Below are 16,366 nucleotides of genomic sequence, written 5' to 3'. Positions count from 1 at the left end.
GCAAAAGTTAAAAATTTCAGGATGGCAACAACAGAACTTAAGCTAAGTGTGGGTCTTTCTGAGTTAATTTAAAAAATAACTTGGGGTATGTTAATTAATTAATTAAAAGAAACCAGGATTTGGGGAGGGAGCCTAAAATATAATACAAAGAGTATAAATGAACTTAATAGTATTACAAATGAATAACATAACTATATTGAAGGGGTGGAGAAAAAAGAACTAATATAAATAACTTGCAAAACATTTCGACTATTTAATCTACAGACAAAAACAATTTTACACAACTAGCATTTTCACTAGGAAAATAGGTTAGTAATTGAGAAACTATTTTCGATTGAGCAAATGAGTAAATATTGTGGATAATGTTTCAGGTTTCTTATTGTGGAGGAAAGGAGTTATAAATAAGGAAAGAAAGGAAGCTAGAAGTTGTTGGAGTGGAATTAGAAATATCAGTATAAATTCATTATTTTTAATGTAGATAGACAAATATATATACACATATATGGAGATAAATATAAATGTGTATATAATTTTGTGTATATATACATGTATTTTCTAGCTCTGTCTACTGAAAAGGCCTGGAAACAAAGAAAACCAAGTAGCAATCAGCATACCCAGTGCCTGGATCTTGGTTTCCTAATGGTACTTTACTACAAATGGAACCAGGACTCTTTGGAGACATGGCAGATTCCAGGGCAGGGAAAGTACATGATAAGCTAGGAATGTCTTGTGGTGCTAGAAATTAAGGAAGCACTCAAAAAATGATTGGGACATGCTTCAATGGCCAAATATCTGGTACAATTAGAGCAAGAAAATTAATAATAGAAGTAATGGATTATAAAACATAAAACAAATATCCATGAGTTCATACTGATGTGCATATATATACATATATATATATATACACACATATATTTGAATAAGTGAGAGAGAAGTGACAGTCTTTATAGTAGAATTCAAATTAATAATTGTAGAAGAAATGATGGAAAAAGAAAATTGCAATTTAGTAAAGACTGTAGTTATAACTATTTTAGGCAAGAATTATCAATGGGTGATAAAGTTAGTGGGTGAAAGTATGATGGGAATGGGATATTTACATAATCTCAAGTATCTTTCCATAGGATAATTATTAAAAACAAAAGGGGAAATGGTAGCTTTTTAGTGGAAAGACCTAGAAGATCTTACCTCAGTGAACAAGGTTAATTTACCAGTAATGGAGCATATCAATAAGTTCATCACTTCCTGATATAATGAAGTGAGAAGGGCACAACATCACTTCTGTGATATACTTCCCCAAATGCATAATCTGAACCATCAGACAACCTTACATTTTAGGGAATTCTATGAGATATCTGACCAATACTCCTCAAAAGAGTAAAGACCATGGAAGATAAAAATGAGAAATTGTCCTAGGTTAAAGTAGTCTAAAGAAACATGACATCTAAATGCAATATATGGTCCTGATTGGATCCTGGACCAGAAAAAGGACATTAGTGAGACAGTTGATGAAATTTCAATGAGGTCTCTAGATTTGACTACTATTTTATCAATGTTAATTTCCTGATTTTGATAATTTTATTGTGTTATATAATGGTGTTAACATTTGGAAAAGATGGGGGAAAGATACAACATTTTTGTATTAATTTTTAGAAGTTTTTGTAAATCTGAAATTATTTTAAAATAAAAAATTGAGAAAGATAAATAATTGATTAATGGCACAGGCCATGTTTCGTTCATAATGCATTGATAACAGAAAAAGGAGACTACAAATAAATGCATTCATCCCAGTGTATGTGACTATTTTTAATGATATATAATATACATTGGAAAGAAAGTACACCAAAATATTGACAGAAATTGCCTCTGGGAAGTTGAACTGTAGGTGATTTTTCCTTTCCTTTATTTATTTATTTATTTATTTTACATCTTTATTGGAGTATAATTGCTTTACAGTGGTGTGTTAGTTTCTGCTTTATAACAAAGTGAATCAGTTATACATATACATATGTTCCCATATCTCTTCCCTCTTGCGTCTCCCTCCCTCCCACCCTCCCTATCCCACCCCTCGAGGTGGTCACAAGGCACCGAGCTGATCTCCCTGTGCTATGCGGCTGCTTCCCACTAGCTATCTGTTTTACGTTTGGTAGTGTATATATGTCCATGCCACTCTCTCGCTTTGTCACAGCTTACCCTTCCCCTTCCCAGTATCCTAAAGTCCATTCTCTAGTAGGTCTGTGTCTTTATTCCTGTCTTACCCCTAGGTTCTTCATGACATTATTTTTTCTTAAATTCCATATATATGTGTTAGCATACGGTATTTGTCTTTCTCTTTCTGACTTACTTCACTCTGTGTGACAGACTCTAGGTCCATCCACCTCATTACAAATAGCTCAATTTCGTTTCTTTTTATGGCTGAGTAATATTCCACTGTATATATGTGCCACATCTTCTTTATCCATTCATCCAATGATGGACACTTAGGTTGTTTCCATCTCCGGGCTATTGTAAATAGAGCTGCAGTGAACATTTTGGTACATGACTCTTTCTGAATTATGGTTTTCTCAGGGTATATGCCCAGTAGTGGAATTGCTGGGTCATATGGTAGTTCTATTTGTAGTTTTTTAAGGAACCTCCATACTGTTCTCCATAGTGGCTGTACCAATTCACATTCCCACCAGCAGTGCAAGAGTGTTCCCTTTTCTCCACACCCTCTCCAGCATTTATTGTTTCTACATTTTTTGATGATGGCCATTCTGACCGGTGTGAGAGGATATCTCATTGTGGTTTTGATTTGCATTTCTCTAATGATAAATGATGTTGAGCATTATTTCATGTGTTTGTTGGCATTCTGTATATCTTCTTTGGAGAAATGTCTGTTTAGGTCTTATGCCCATTTTTGGATTGGGTTGGTTTTTGGTTACTGAGCTGCATGAGCTGCTTGTAAGTTTTGGAGATTAATCCTTTGTCAGTTGCTTCATTTGCAAATGTTTTCTCCCATTCTGAGGGTTGTCTTTTGGTCTTGTTTATGGTTTCCTTTGCTGTGCAAAAGCTTTGAAGTTTCATTAGGTCCCATTTGTTTATTTTTCATTTTATTTCCATTTCTCTAGGAGGTGGGTCAAAAAGGATCTTGCTGTGATTTATGTCATAGAGTGTTCTGCCTATGTTTTCCTCTAAGAGTTTGATAGTTTCTGGCCTTACATTTAGGTCTTTAATCCATTTTGAGCTTATTTTTGTGTATGGTGTTAGGGAGTGATTAAATCTCATACTTTTACATGTACCTGTCCAGTTTTCCCAGCATCACTTATTGAAGAGGCTTTCCTTTCTCCACTGTACATTCCTGCCTCCTTTACCAAACATAAGGTGACCATATGTGTGTGGGTTCATCTCTGGGCTTTCTATCCTGTTCCATTGATCTATCTTTCTGTTTTTGTGCCAGTACCATACTGTCTTGATTACTGTAGCTTTGTAGTATAGTCTGAAGTCAGGGAGCCTGATTCCTTCAGCTCCGTTTTTCGTTCTCAAGATTGCTTTGGCCATTCGGGGTCTTTTGTGTTTCCATACAAATTGTGGATTTTTTTGTTCTAGTTCTGAGAAAAATGCCAATGGTAGTTTGATAGGGATTGCATTGAATCTGTATATTGTTTTGGGTAGTAGAGTCATTTTCACAATGTTGATTCTTCCAATCCAAGAACATGGTATATCTCTCCATCTATTTGTATCATCTTTAATTTCTTTCATCAGTGTCTTATAATTTTCTGCATTCAGGTCTTTTTTCTCCTTAGGCAGGTTTATTCCTAGATATTTTATTCTTTTTGTTGCAATGGTAAATGGGAGTGTTTTCTTGATTTCACTTTCAGATTTTTCATCATTAGTGTATAGGAATGCCAGAGATATCTGTGCATTAATTTTGTATCCTGCTACTTCACCAAATTCATTGATTAGCTCTAGTAGTTTTCTGGTAGCATCTTTAGGATTCTCTATGTATAGTGTCATGTCATCTGCAAACAGTGACAGCTTTACTTCTTTTCTGATTTGGATTCCTTTTATTTCCTTTTCTTCTCTGATTGCTGTGGCTAAAACTTCCAAAACTATGTTGAATAAGAGTGTTGAGAATGGGCAACCTTGTCTTGTTCCTGATCTTAGTGGAAATGCTTTCAGTTTTTCACCATTGAGGACGATGTTGTCTGTGGGTTTGTCATATATGGCCTTTATTATGTTGAGGAAAGTTCCCTCAGTGCCTACTTTCTGCAGGGTTTTTATCATAAATGGGTGTTGAATTTTGTCGAAAGCTTTCTCTGCATCTGTTGAGATGATCATATGGTTTTTCTCCTTCAGGTTGTTAATATGGTGTATCACATTGATTGATTTGCGTATATTGAAAAATCCTTGCTTTCGTGGAATAAACCCCACTTGATCATGGTGTATGATCCTTTTAATGTGCTGTTGGTTCTGTTTGCTAGTATTTTGTTGAGGATTTTTGCATCTATGTTCATCAGTGATATTGGCCTGTAGTTTTCTTTCTTTGTGACATGCTTCTCTGGTTTTGGTATCAAGGTGATGGTGGTCTTGTAGAATGAGTTTGGGAGTGTTCCTCCCTCTGCTGTATTTTGGAAGAGTTTGAAAAGGATAGGTGTTAGCTCTTCTCTAAATGTTTGGTAGAATTCACCTGTGAAGCATCTGGTCCTGGGCTTTTGTTCGTTGGAAGATTTTTAATCACAGTTTCAATTTCAGTGCTTGTGATTGGTCTGTTCATAATTTCTATTTCTTCCTGATTCAGTCTTGGCAGGTTGTGCATTTCTAAGCATTTGTCCATTTCTTCCAGGTTGTCCATTTTATTGGCATAGAGTTGCTTGTAGTAATCTCTCATGATCTTTTGTATTTCTGCAGTGTCCGTTGAAAAGTTCTCCTTTTTCATTTCTAATTCTATTGATTTGAGTCTTCTCCCTTCTTTTCTTGATGAGTCTGGCTAATGGTTTATCAATTTTGTTTATCTTCTCAAAGAACCAGCTTTTAGTTTTATTGATCTTTGCTCTTGTTTCCTTCATTTCTTTTTCATTTATTTCTGATCTGATCTTTTTGATTTCTTTCCTTCTGCTAACTTTGGGGTTTTTTTGTTCTTCTTTCTCTAACTGCTTTAGGTGCAAGGTTAGGTTGTTTATTTGAGATGTTTCCTGTTTGTTAAGGTAGGATTGTATTGCTATAAACTTCCCTCTTAGAACGGCTTTTGCTGCATCCCATAGGTTTTGGGTCATTGTGTCTCCATTGTCATTTGTTTCTAGGTATTTTTTGATTTCTTCAGTGATCACTTCGTTGTTAAGTAGTATATTGTATATCCTCCATGTGTTTGTATTTTTTACAGATCTTTTCCTGTAATTGATGTCTCATAGCATTGTGGTCAGAAAAGATACTTGATACAATTTCAATTTTCTTAAATTTACCGAGGCTTGATTTGTGACCCAAGATATGATCTATCCTGGAGAATGTTCCATGAGCACTTGAGAATAATGTGTATTCTGTTGTTTTGGGATGGAATGTCCTATAAATATCAATTAAGTCCATCTTCTTTAATGTTTCATTTAAAGCTTGTGTTTCCTTATTTATTTTCATTTTGGATGATCTGTCCATTGGTGAAAGTGGGGTGTTAACATCCCCTACTATGAATGTGTTACTGTCGATTTCCCCTTTTATGGCTGTTAGTATTTGCCTATGTATTGAGGTGCTCCTATGTTGGGTGCATAAATATTTACAATTGTAATATCTTCTTCTTTGACTGATCCCTTGATCATTATGTAGTGTCCTTCTTTGCCTCTTGTAATAGTCTTTATTTTAAAGTCTATTTTGTCTGATATGAGAATTGCTACTGCAGCTTTCTTTTGGTTTCCATTTGCATGGAATATCTTTTTCCATCCCCTTACTTTCAGTCTGTATGTGTCTCTAGGTCTGAAGTGGGTCTCTTGTAGACAGCATATATAAGGGTCTTGTTTTTGTATCCATTCAGCCAATCTGTGTCTTTTGATGGGAGCATTTAGTCCATTTACATTTAAGGTAATTATCGACATGTATGTTCCTATTCCCATTTTCTTAATTGTTTTGGGTTTGTTATTGTAGGTCTCTTCCTTCTCTGGTGTTTCTTGCCTAAAGAATTTCCTTTAGCATTTGTTGTAAAGCTGGTTTGGTGGTGCTGAACTCTCAGCTTTTGCTTGTCTGTAAAGGTTTTAATTTCTCCATCAAATCTGAATGAGATTCTTGCTGGGTAGAGTAATCTTGGTTGCAGGTTTTTCTGCTTCATCACTTTAAGTATGTCCTGCCAGTCCCTTCTTGCTTGCAGAGTTTCTGCTGAAAGATCAGCTGTTAACCTTATGGGGATTCCCTTGTGTTTTATTTGTTGTTTTTCCCTTGCTGCTTTTGATATGTTTTCTTTGTATTTAATTTTTGACAGTTTGATTAATATGTGTCTTGGCGTCTTTCTCCTTAGATTTATCCTGTATGGGAATCTCTGTGCTTCCTGGACTTGATTAACTATTTCCCTTCCCATATTAGGGAAGTTTTCAACTATAATCTCTTCAAATATTTTCTCAGTCCCTTTCTTTTTCTCTTCTTCTTCTGGAACCCCTATAATTCGAATGTTGGTGTGTTTAATGTTGTCCCAGAGGTCTCTGAGACTGTCCTCAGTTCTTTTCATTCTTTTTTCTTTATTCTGCTCTGCAGTAGTTATTTCCACTATTTTATCTTCCAGGTCACTTATCCATTCTTCTGCCTCAGTTATTCTGCTATTGATCCCATCTAGAGTATTTTTAATTTCATTTATTGTGTTGTTCATCATTGCTTGTTTCATCTTTAGTTCTTCTAGGTCCTTGTTAAATGTTTCTTGCATTTTGTCTATTCTATTTCCAAGATTTTGGATCATCTTTACTATCATTATTCTGAATTCTTTTTCAGGTACACTGTCTATTTCCTCTTCATTTGTTAGGTCTGGTGGGTTTTTATCTTGCTCCTTCATCTGCTGTGTGTTTTTCAGGCTTCTCATTTTGCTTATCTTACTGTATTTGGGGGTCTCCATTTTGCAAGCTGCAGGTTCGTAGTTCCCGTTGTTTTTCATGTCTGTACCCAGTGGCTAAAGTTGGTTCAGTGGGTTGTTTAGGCTTCCTGGTGTAGGGGACTAGTGCCTGTGTTCTGGTGGATGAGGCTGGATCTTGTCTTTCTGGTGGGCAGGTCCACGTCTGGTTGTGTGTTTTGGGGTGTCTGTGGCCTTATTATTTCAGGCAGCCTCTCTGCTAATGGGTGGGGTTGTGTTCCTGTCTTGCTAGTTGTTTGACATAGGGTGTCCAGCACTGTAGCTTGCTCTTCGTTGAGTGAAGCTGGATGCTGGTCTTGAGATGGAGATCTCTGGGAGATTTTTGCCATTTGATATTATGTGGAGCTGGGAGGTCTCGTGTGGACCAGTGTCCTGAAGTTGGCTCTCCCACCTCAGAGGCACAGCACTGACTCCTGGCTGGAGCACCAAGAGCTTTCATCCACACGGCTGAGAATAAAAGGGAGAAAAAGTAGAAAGAAAGAATTAGTAGAAGAAAGAAAGGAAGGAAGGAAGGGAGGGAGGGAAGAAAGGAGGGAAGGAAAGAAAGAAAGAAGATAAAATAAAGTAAGATAAAATAAAATAGTTATTAAAATAAATAATTATTAAGAAAAAAACTTTTTTTTTGAAGGAACTAAAAAACGGACGGATAGAGCCCTAGGACAAATGGTGGAAGCAAAGCTATACAGAGAAAATCTCACACAGAAGCATACACATACACACTCACAAAAAGAGGAAAAGGGGAGAAAATCATAGATCTTGCTCTCAAAGTCCACCTCCTCAATTTGGGATGATTCGTTGTCTATTCATGTATTCCAGAGATGCAGGGTACATCAAGTTGATGGTGGAGCTTTAATCCGCTGCTTCTGAGGCTGCTGGGAGAGATTTCCCTTTCTCTTCTTTGTTTGCACAGCTCCCGGGGTTCAGCTTTGGATTTGGCCCCGCCTCTACGTGTAGGTCACCAGAGGGCATCTGTTCTTCAGTCAGACAGGACGGGGTTAAAGGAGTAGCTGCTTTGGGGACTCTGGTTCACTCAGGCCGAGGGGAGGGAGGGGTATGGAGTGCAGGGCGAGCCTGCGGCGGCAGAGGCCGTTGTGACGTTGCACCAGCCTGAGGCACGCTGTGCTGCTTTCTCCTGGGGAAGTTGTCCCTGGATCCCAGGACCCTGGCAGTGGCGGGCTGCACAGTCTCCCCAGAAGGGGGGTGTGGATAGTGACCTGTGCTCGCACACAGGCTTCTTGGTGGCGGCAGCAGCAGCCTTAGCATGTCATGCCCGTCTCTGGGGTCCGCGCTTTTAGCCGTGGCTCGCGTCTGTCTCTGGAGCTCCTTTAAGCAGCGCTCTTAATCCCCTCTTCTCGCGCACCAGGAAACAAAGAGGGAAGAAAAAGTCTCTTGCCTCTTCGGCAGGTCCAGACTTTTCCCCGGACTCCCTTCCGTCTAGCCGTGGCGCACTAACCCCCTGCAGGCTTTGTTCACGCCGCCAGCCCCAGTCCTCTCCCGGCGCTCCGACCAAATCCCGAGTCTCAGCTCCCAGCCCCGCCCGCCCCGTTGGGTGAGCAGACAAGCGTCTCTGGCTGGTCAGTGCCGGTCGGCACCAATCCTCTGTGCGGGAATCTCTCTGCTTTGCCCTCCACACCCCTGTTGCTGCGCTCTCCTCCATGGCTCCAAAGCTTCCCCCCTCCGCCACCCGCAGTCTCCGCCCGCGAAGGGGCTTCCTAGTGTGTGGAAACCTTTCCTCCTTCACAGCTCCCTCCCACTGGTGTGGGTCCCGTCCCTATTCTTTTGTCTCCATTTATTCTTTTTTCTCTTGCCCTACCCTGGTACGTGGGGAGTTTCTTGCCTTTTGGGTGGTCTGAGGTCTTCTGCCAGTGTTCAGTAGGTGTTCTCTAGGAGTTATTCCACGTGTAGATGTATTTCTGGTGTATCAGTGGGGAGGAAGGTGATCTCTGTGTCTTACTCTTCTGCCATCTTCCCCTTGTCTCCCTCCTTTATTTTTTTATTTCTTTTTCTCTCTCCTTCTCTTTTCTCTCTTTCTTCCCTTTCTTTCCTTCATCCATCCTTCCCATCCTCTCTCCTTCCTTCCATTTCTCCTTCCTCCCTCCTTTCCTTTCTTCCTTGGTTTCTTTTTCTTGCCTTTCTTTCTTTTTTCTTTTCTTTGCTTTCCAAACTTTGAATAATTAACATATTGTTTGTGTAATCAAGAAAATATAGTACAATAATCATGAAATACACAAATTAAAAATATTGCATATGAAATATTAAAAAATCTTATTTTTATTTTAGTACCTGAGAATAGAGATTGTCAAAATAATTTCCTTTGTATGTGGTTGTTGTTTTCATTTCTGTCTCTCTATTTGTCTTTATCTTAATAAAGTCACACGTAGCTATAATGAATTCTTGGACCAAGGCCAGGTAAAAATGGCCCTATGGTGAGTCTTTCCTTTAATTTCTCTTCATAGACTATCCTAATGATCTCTGCTTCTCTTCTGATGGTATTTCTAAAATGCTTACGTTCAACTGGGACAACACACACCCATAATGGCAATATATTAAGGAATACCTTTTTGGTTTAAAAAAAAGTGCAAGTTTTATCTCTTCGTGTAAATTATAGATACTTATAAAATAATTAAAATATTAATATATACTTAACTGAAAGATAGGTTTCAATTAATATCACTTATCCAAGGACTTCATGGTTCTTATAATGTGGTTGCTTTAGACTTTAAGTATAGTTCTTGAAAGTGTAATGTTTCTTCAAAGCCCAGAATGAAGCCAATTTGTCTAATTTCAAATCCCAACTCCAAACCTCAATATCTGTGTGACCTTGAACAAGTTACTTAACCTGTCTGTGCCTTAGTTTCTCATATGCAAGATGAAATAATAATATAATCTATCTCTTAGGGTCATTTTAGAAGGAGATGAATGATTAAAGGTAAGTCACACATGGTAACTACACAGTAAGTGTGAGCTATTGTTCTTTCTATTATACAAACTGAGGTCCTGCTCAAAGGTGACCTCCAAATGATAGAGCAACCCTATCCTTACATAAATCAAAATATCTTCGCAGTACTTTTTACCTAACTTTGTATATTAGAATTAGCCACATTTACAGAATATCTTCGTTCTAAAGCTGTATTGACATATTTAACATATCTTAACATTAAAAATGAAATGATTGATATTATTTTAGAACTTACAGTTGAGAAAGAGTTTTTCCATAAATTATCTGATTTCAGTTTAAGCTTCACACTTTGTTACACCCTAAATAATAGTGCCTAGCCTGTAGGTGTGCTAATTACCTGAAAGAGTTCTGTACATTCAAACTCCAAGTTGCAGTTAATTAACTTAATTACTTTTTCATCATAATTTGATCCCTAAGCCCCATTTTGGTTGTAATTTCTTGTAGTGTTCTGAGCAAACCAACGAAACACACAAAAAATAGCATAATATTCCAGCTGTGACTTTTATCCTTGTATAACAAGAGACAACCAAACAAAATGTATAGCTAATAGATAATGTTTCATGAAAAGTGGAAAAAATGACAGAGAATAGGGTTGGCTGATGTTGAACATAGGTAAAGAGGAGGAAGCACCCCAGGGAAAGGGGAGAAGATAGAAGAAATCAATAAATGAGGAAGAGGTAAGAGAAAAAATATGTGGACGGGATTAAAAAAAAAAAAAGGTTAGAAAGATTTCTCAGTCAATAGAGCCAAAAAAATGAGGGAAGAGTATGAGGTTCCAAGACTCAGCTCATGTGGAAAGAGAAAGAAGAGGACATATGGAAGTGCTAGAATAAAAAAATTAAATAAGCTAAAAATAATAACAAGTGAATCTGCATTTGCTTGAAATCAGTTACAAAACCAGTGCAAAAGTGGTAGGGCTGATACCCAAATGGTCAAGGGATTGGGGTTCTAGAAGGTTTCGTAGGGGCTGGAGAAGTGGGCTCTGAAGCTTGTGAAGATTTACAAGCATGGACAGCATGCCTCAGGGCTGCTTCAGGGTAAGGACCTGCAGAAAACTCAGTACTCCTCACTCCCCCACCTCTTCCTGTAAAAAGGTAAGGGGATTTGTTGTATCTGTCTCTTAAGAGAAAATGTCACTGAGGGGAAATTGGAATCCCAGGCATACCTTACATGTAGGTATGGAGAGATAATGCACATATCCCACATGGCTGAGAACCACATGGCAAAAATTCAGTGTAGAAATTGGTCCAGGATCATTGAAGCCCTTGAAATTCCCTGAATAAACAAGCCCAAAACATCTCTGAAGTGACGTTTTCACAACAATAGGGCCTCCTATTGAAAATAATAAATTAAATAAATAAATAGAATTTCAACTAGACAAAAATTGCTAATGCACAGCAAATAAAGTAACATGAGAATTGTCAGGTAGAATGAAGAGCAGAACGACCTAACTAGAAAAAATATTTGAAGTAAGAATACTAAAAATGATTAAAGAGTTAAAAGAAACAATAAAACCATAAGCAAATGACAGCAACAAGAAGAGGCCTGAATTTAAAGCCCAAAAGTCCTGGGATTGATCAAGTTCACCAATAAATAGTTGAAAAACTGGTGTTGAATTTCTCTGAGCTTTAATTTTCTCATGGAACTGCTGATTTATTTATCTCATGGTGTTTGCATAAAAGATGGTGTGAAGAAATGCATGTAAAGTTCCTAGAAAATTATAAGTGCTCAGTAAATATCAGTGTTTATCTTAGTTCCCATTTATGAAAGAAAAAGTTAGATGTTGAAGCTCAGTCAACTGTTTATTTGCAATTCTGAGTACCAAGATCTATTTAGTGTACATTAAGTTTTGAAACACGATTTCCTACTTAGTAGGATTGTAAGAAAATAGTATGGAATAGGACATCTATCAAGATATGCAGTTAACCTAACAACAGTAGCATACCAATTTTCTCTCCATATATGTAATATCTTCAGGGACATGTAGAACATAGTCCAAATGCTTCTCTCAAGCATGACCTTCTCTAAGGGATAGGGCATAAGAACAGCACCATCTATTATTTCAGATAAGCCTTAGAAACATTTTTGTCAAGTTTGAAATACATCTTTTTCAGATACTGATTAGAATTTCATTGTTTACAAGTAATTTTTGGAAATGGATACCTTTATACCATCCCATCTTTTCATCCAGAAATCTGATATATCTCTCTCCTTTTATTTACCTTTTAAAATATTCTTCTTTCGTGAAGTTTTGTGATAACTTTCATAAATATTTCTTATAAAATTAATTCCTATATATTATAGACATTTGTTGCTATAGAGACTCACGTCTTAGATATTAGGTATCCAAGGAAACTTTTTATTTCTTTATATTTCACATCTAACATATACCATTTTTTTATTTTAAGTGCTTTTAAGTTTAATTTTTTCCTTTGCTTTTTTTAGGTAGATAGTGGCATATTCTGGATGCCTTCCTTTACAAATTATTTCTACTATTATTTATCACACTGACAAGAAGTTTCAAATAGTATGGCGTGGTAAGTGGAGAGCATAGAACTTCTTGTCCTGTACATGTTGAAGAAGTATCATTCTACATTTAATTTTCTAAAGATGACAATTTCTTTGGTATCTTTTTGTCATTTTTGCAGATGATAATTTAGTTTTCTCTCTTTTAACATATTAAAGAATTTTGTTACTAAAATTCCTACTTGGAACCATCCTTTTCTTGCTGTATATAAATTGATTATGAAGTAAAGTTCTTTTAATAATATTCGGAAGATCATGTCCTTGTGTTTTGGACAACCTCAAAAGGTCATACCATAGTTCATGTGCATGTGTTTATGTGTTACTTTGTGAGGTCTAAATATGAAGGCTAAATTTACTATCCTGAGAATAATATGTTTCTTGACAGTTTGAAGTAATGCAACTGTAAAACTGTACTGTAAGCTGTGAAGGCAAGGATATTTTCTGTGATAAACACAACTCAGAGGCTTATAGAGATATGCATGGAGTAGGTAAAGTCACAGCATAAACACAAAACATTATTAATTTTACTAAAATATTCTTTTTCTGTTGAGGAATCTATACCTTTATATTTAAACAAATAAGGATATTGACTGAAGTAAAAATGCTCAATTGTATTCTGCTATTAATGGCCCTTAGTGGAAAATTTTAAAATGCTCTGGCCCACTTGATCTGTTAAGCTATTTTTACTATGCCAGTTTTTCATTCCACTTATTTTCAGTGTTTTAAAAAATTAAAAAAATTTTGCTTTATGTATTTTAAGACAGATATTTGGCAGAATCTTAGGATCTTAGAATACTTTTCGTTTTGATGATCCCCTTTAGTCATTCATTTTATGTATTTTCATAAATAGTCATTATTATTTTTGTCATTGTTGATATTGTTATTTGTTTAAAGTCAATGCTTTTGCAAGATTTTCTTGCTTTCCAATGCCTTTGACTTAACTTCCCTGCCTTCCTTTTAAGTTGTATGTACTTCTTTTAGATATACCGCTGATCCTTGAACAATGCAACGGTTGGGTTGCCAAGCCTCCATGAAATTGAAAATCCAAATATAAACTTATAACAGGCCCTCCACATATAGGGCGACTGCATATATAGGTTCCTCCATATCTACAGTTTTTTTTTTAAAAGGAATTTTGCCCTTTTAAAAATTGTATTTATTTATTTATTTAAGATCTACTGTCTTAACTTTCAAGTGTATAATACTCTGTTGTTAACTGTAGTCACCATCTTATATTAGATCTCCAGAACTTATTCATCTTATAGCTGTAAGTTTGTACCCTTTGATCAACATTCCCCCACCCCTCAACTCCTGGCAACCATCATTCTGCTTTCTTTCTATGAGTTCAGCTTTTTTAGATTCCATATATAAGTGAGAACATACAGCATTTGTCTTTCTCTTCTCTGACGTATTTCACTTGGCTTATGCCCTCAAGGTCCAACTGTGTTGTCACAAAAGGCAGGATTTCCTTCCTTCTTATGGCTAAACAATATTCCATTGTATATGTATACCATATTTTCTTTGTTTATTCATCCATCAGTGAATACTTACGTTGTTTCTGTGTCTTGTCTATTGTAAATAACACTGCAATGGACATGAGGGTGCAAATATCTCTTTAAGATAGTGATTTTGTTTCCTTTGGATAAATACCCAGAAATTGCTGAATTATATGGTAGTTCTATTTTTACTGTTTTGAGGGATCTCCATTCTGTTTTCCGTAGTCGCTGCACCAATTTACATACCCACAAACAATGCACAAAGGTTCCCTTTTCTCCACATCTTCAGGAACACTTGTTTCTTATTTTTTTGATGAAAGCCATTTTAACGGTGTGAGATATCTCATTGTGGTTTTGATTTACATTTCCTTGATGATTAGTGATGGGCATCTTTTCATGTACTTGTTTCATGTACTTGTATATCTTCTTGGAAAAAAATGTCTATTCAAATCCTTCTCATTTTTTAACTGGATTTTCTTTTTTAACTACGGAGTTGTATGAGCTATTGATTTGTATTAACCCTTTATCCCACAGATGGTTTGCAAATATTTTCTCCTGTTTCCCAGATTTCCTTTTCTTTTTATTGATGATTTCTTTTGCTGTGCTAAAACGTATTTGATGTAGTCCTACTTGTTTATTTTTGCATTTGTTGCTTACACTTTTGGTGTCATATCCAAAAAGTCATTGCCAAGACTAATGTCAAAGAGCTTTTTCTGTTTTCTTCTAATGGGTTTATAGTTTGGGGTCTTACATTTAATTCATTAATCCATTTTGCATTAATTTTGTGAGTGTTATAAAATATGAGTTGAATTTTATCCTTTTGCCTGTGAATATCCAGTTTTCTTAACACCATTTATTGAAGAGACTAAGCTTTCCCCATTGAGTATTCTTGTCTCCCTTATCAAATATTCATTCACTGTATATGCTTTGGTTTATTTCTGGACTCTTGATTCTTTTCGGTTGGTCTATGTGTCTATTTTTATGCCAGTACCAAACTGTTTTGATTACTTTTGGTGTCTATCCAAAAAAATCATAGACATTTTAAGATTGTTTTGCCCTTCTGTAAAAAATGCCATTGGAATTTTGATAGAGATTGCATTGAATCTATAAATGGCTTTGAGTATGGACATTTTAACAACATTAATTATTCCAATTCATAAAACATGGGATAGCTTTCCACTTGCATGTGACTCCTTTAATTTCTTTGATCAAGCTCTTGTAATTTTCAGCACAGATTTTTCACCTCTGTTTTGTGCTGATCCCAGCCTATTGATAGTGTTGCTCTTGGCTAGAAATACCAGGGTTGGGTGCCTACCTGGGCCTGAGGCAAGCTCCCCGTAGACTTTTCCCCTTTTGGAACCAATGTTATGGCTGGACCAGCCCTTGTGGTTCTTATTATGACTGCAAGATGCCCTCAGCAGTTAACATCAAGACACTGTGAAACTACAGGGTTTATTACTCACAGGTCTTGGAGAGTACGTGGCATACCTGAGGCCACACAGTGAGGCCTCAGGTGGAATGAGGGCAGGTGGGGAGAGAGAGAACACACACACTCAGGCCTGGGAGCTCTGCTTTTATTGGGATCAATAGTGGGGGCCTGTGGTTTCGTGGGTTCATTCTTTACTGGTGAATTTAAAGCATAAGATCAGGAATTAATGTTCAAGAAGAGAAAAACAAACAGCCAACAGTCAGTTATCTAAGTGAATCAAAGATCTCTAAAACAAGCAAACTTTGGTGCAGTAGGGGTGAGGTGGATGTGGTGTGAAGCCTGGCTCTTACCTAGTCATGTGGCTGGCAGTGTGTTTAGTCAAGAGAGCTGTCTTTGAATTGGATTCCTTAGCAATCAGAGCTTAAGTTAGGCACTTGTATTATGATAAAAACAAAAAATAAACAAAAAACTGTCAGACACTTACACTACAACCTCTTTGGTTAAATTTATTCCTAAGTATTTTATTATTTGTGATTCTGTTGAAATGGGGTTGTTTTATTTTTTTCAGATAGTTTGTTGTTAGTACATAGAAACACAGCTGATTTTTTTTTTTGCGGTACGTGGGCCGCTCACTGCTGTGGCCTCTCCCGTTGCAGAGCACTGGCTCTGGATGCGCAGGCTCAGCGGCCATGGCTCACGGGCCCAGCCACTCCGCGGCACGTGGGATCTTCCCGGACCAGGGCATGAACCCGTGTCCCCTGCATCGGCAGGCGGACTCTCCACCACTGCGCCACCAGGGAAGCCCCACAGCTGATTTTTTTATGTTGATGTCTGTGTCCTGCAACTTTTAAAAATTCACTTTTTAGTGTTAACAGTGTTTT

This window comes from Pseudorca crassidens, chromosome 13 (genome assembly GCF_039906515.1).
Source record: "Pseudorca crassidens isolate mPseCra1 chromosome 13, mPseCra1.hap1, whole genome shotgun sequence".
In the NCBI taxonomy this organism is placed as follows: domain Eukaryota; kingdom Metazoa; phylum Chordata; class Mammalia; order Artiodactyla; family Delphinidae; genus Pseudorca; species Pseudorca crassidens.
The sequence above is the reverse complement of the archived record's forward strand: the minus strand, read 5'-3'. Positions refer to the sequence as shown.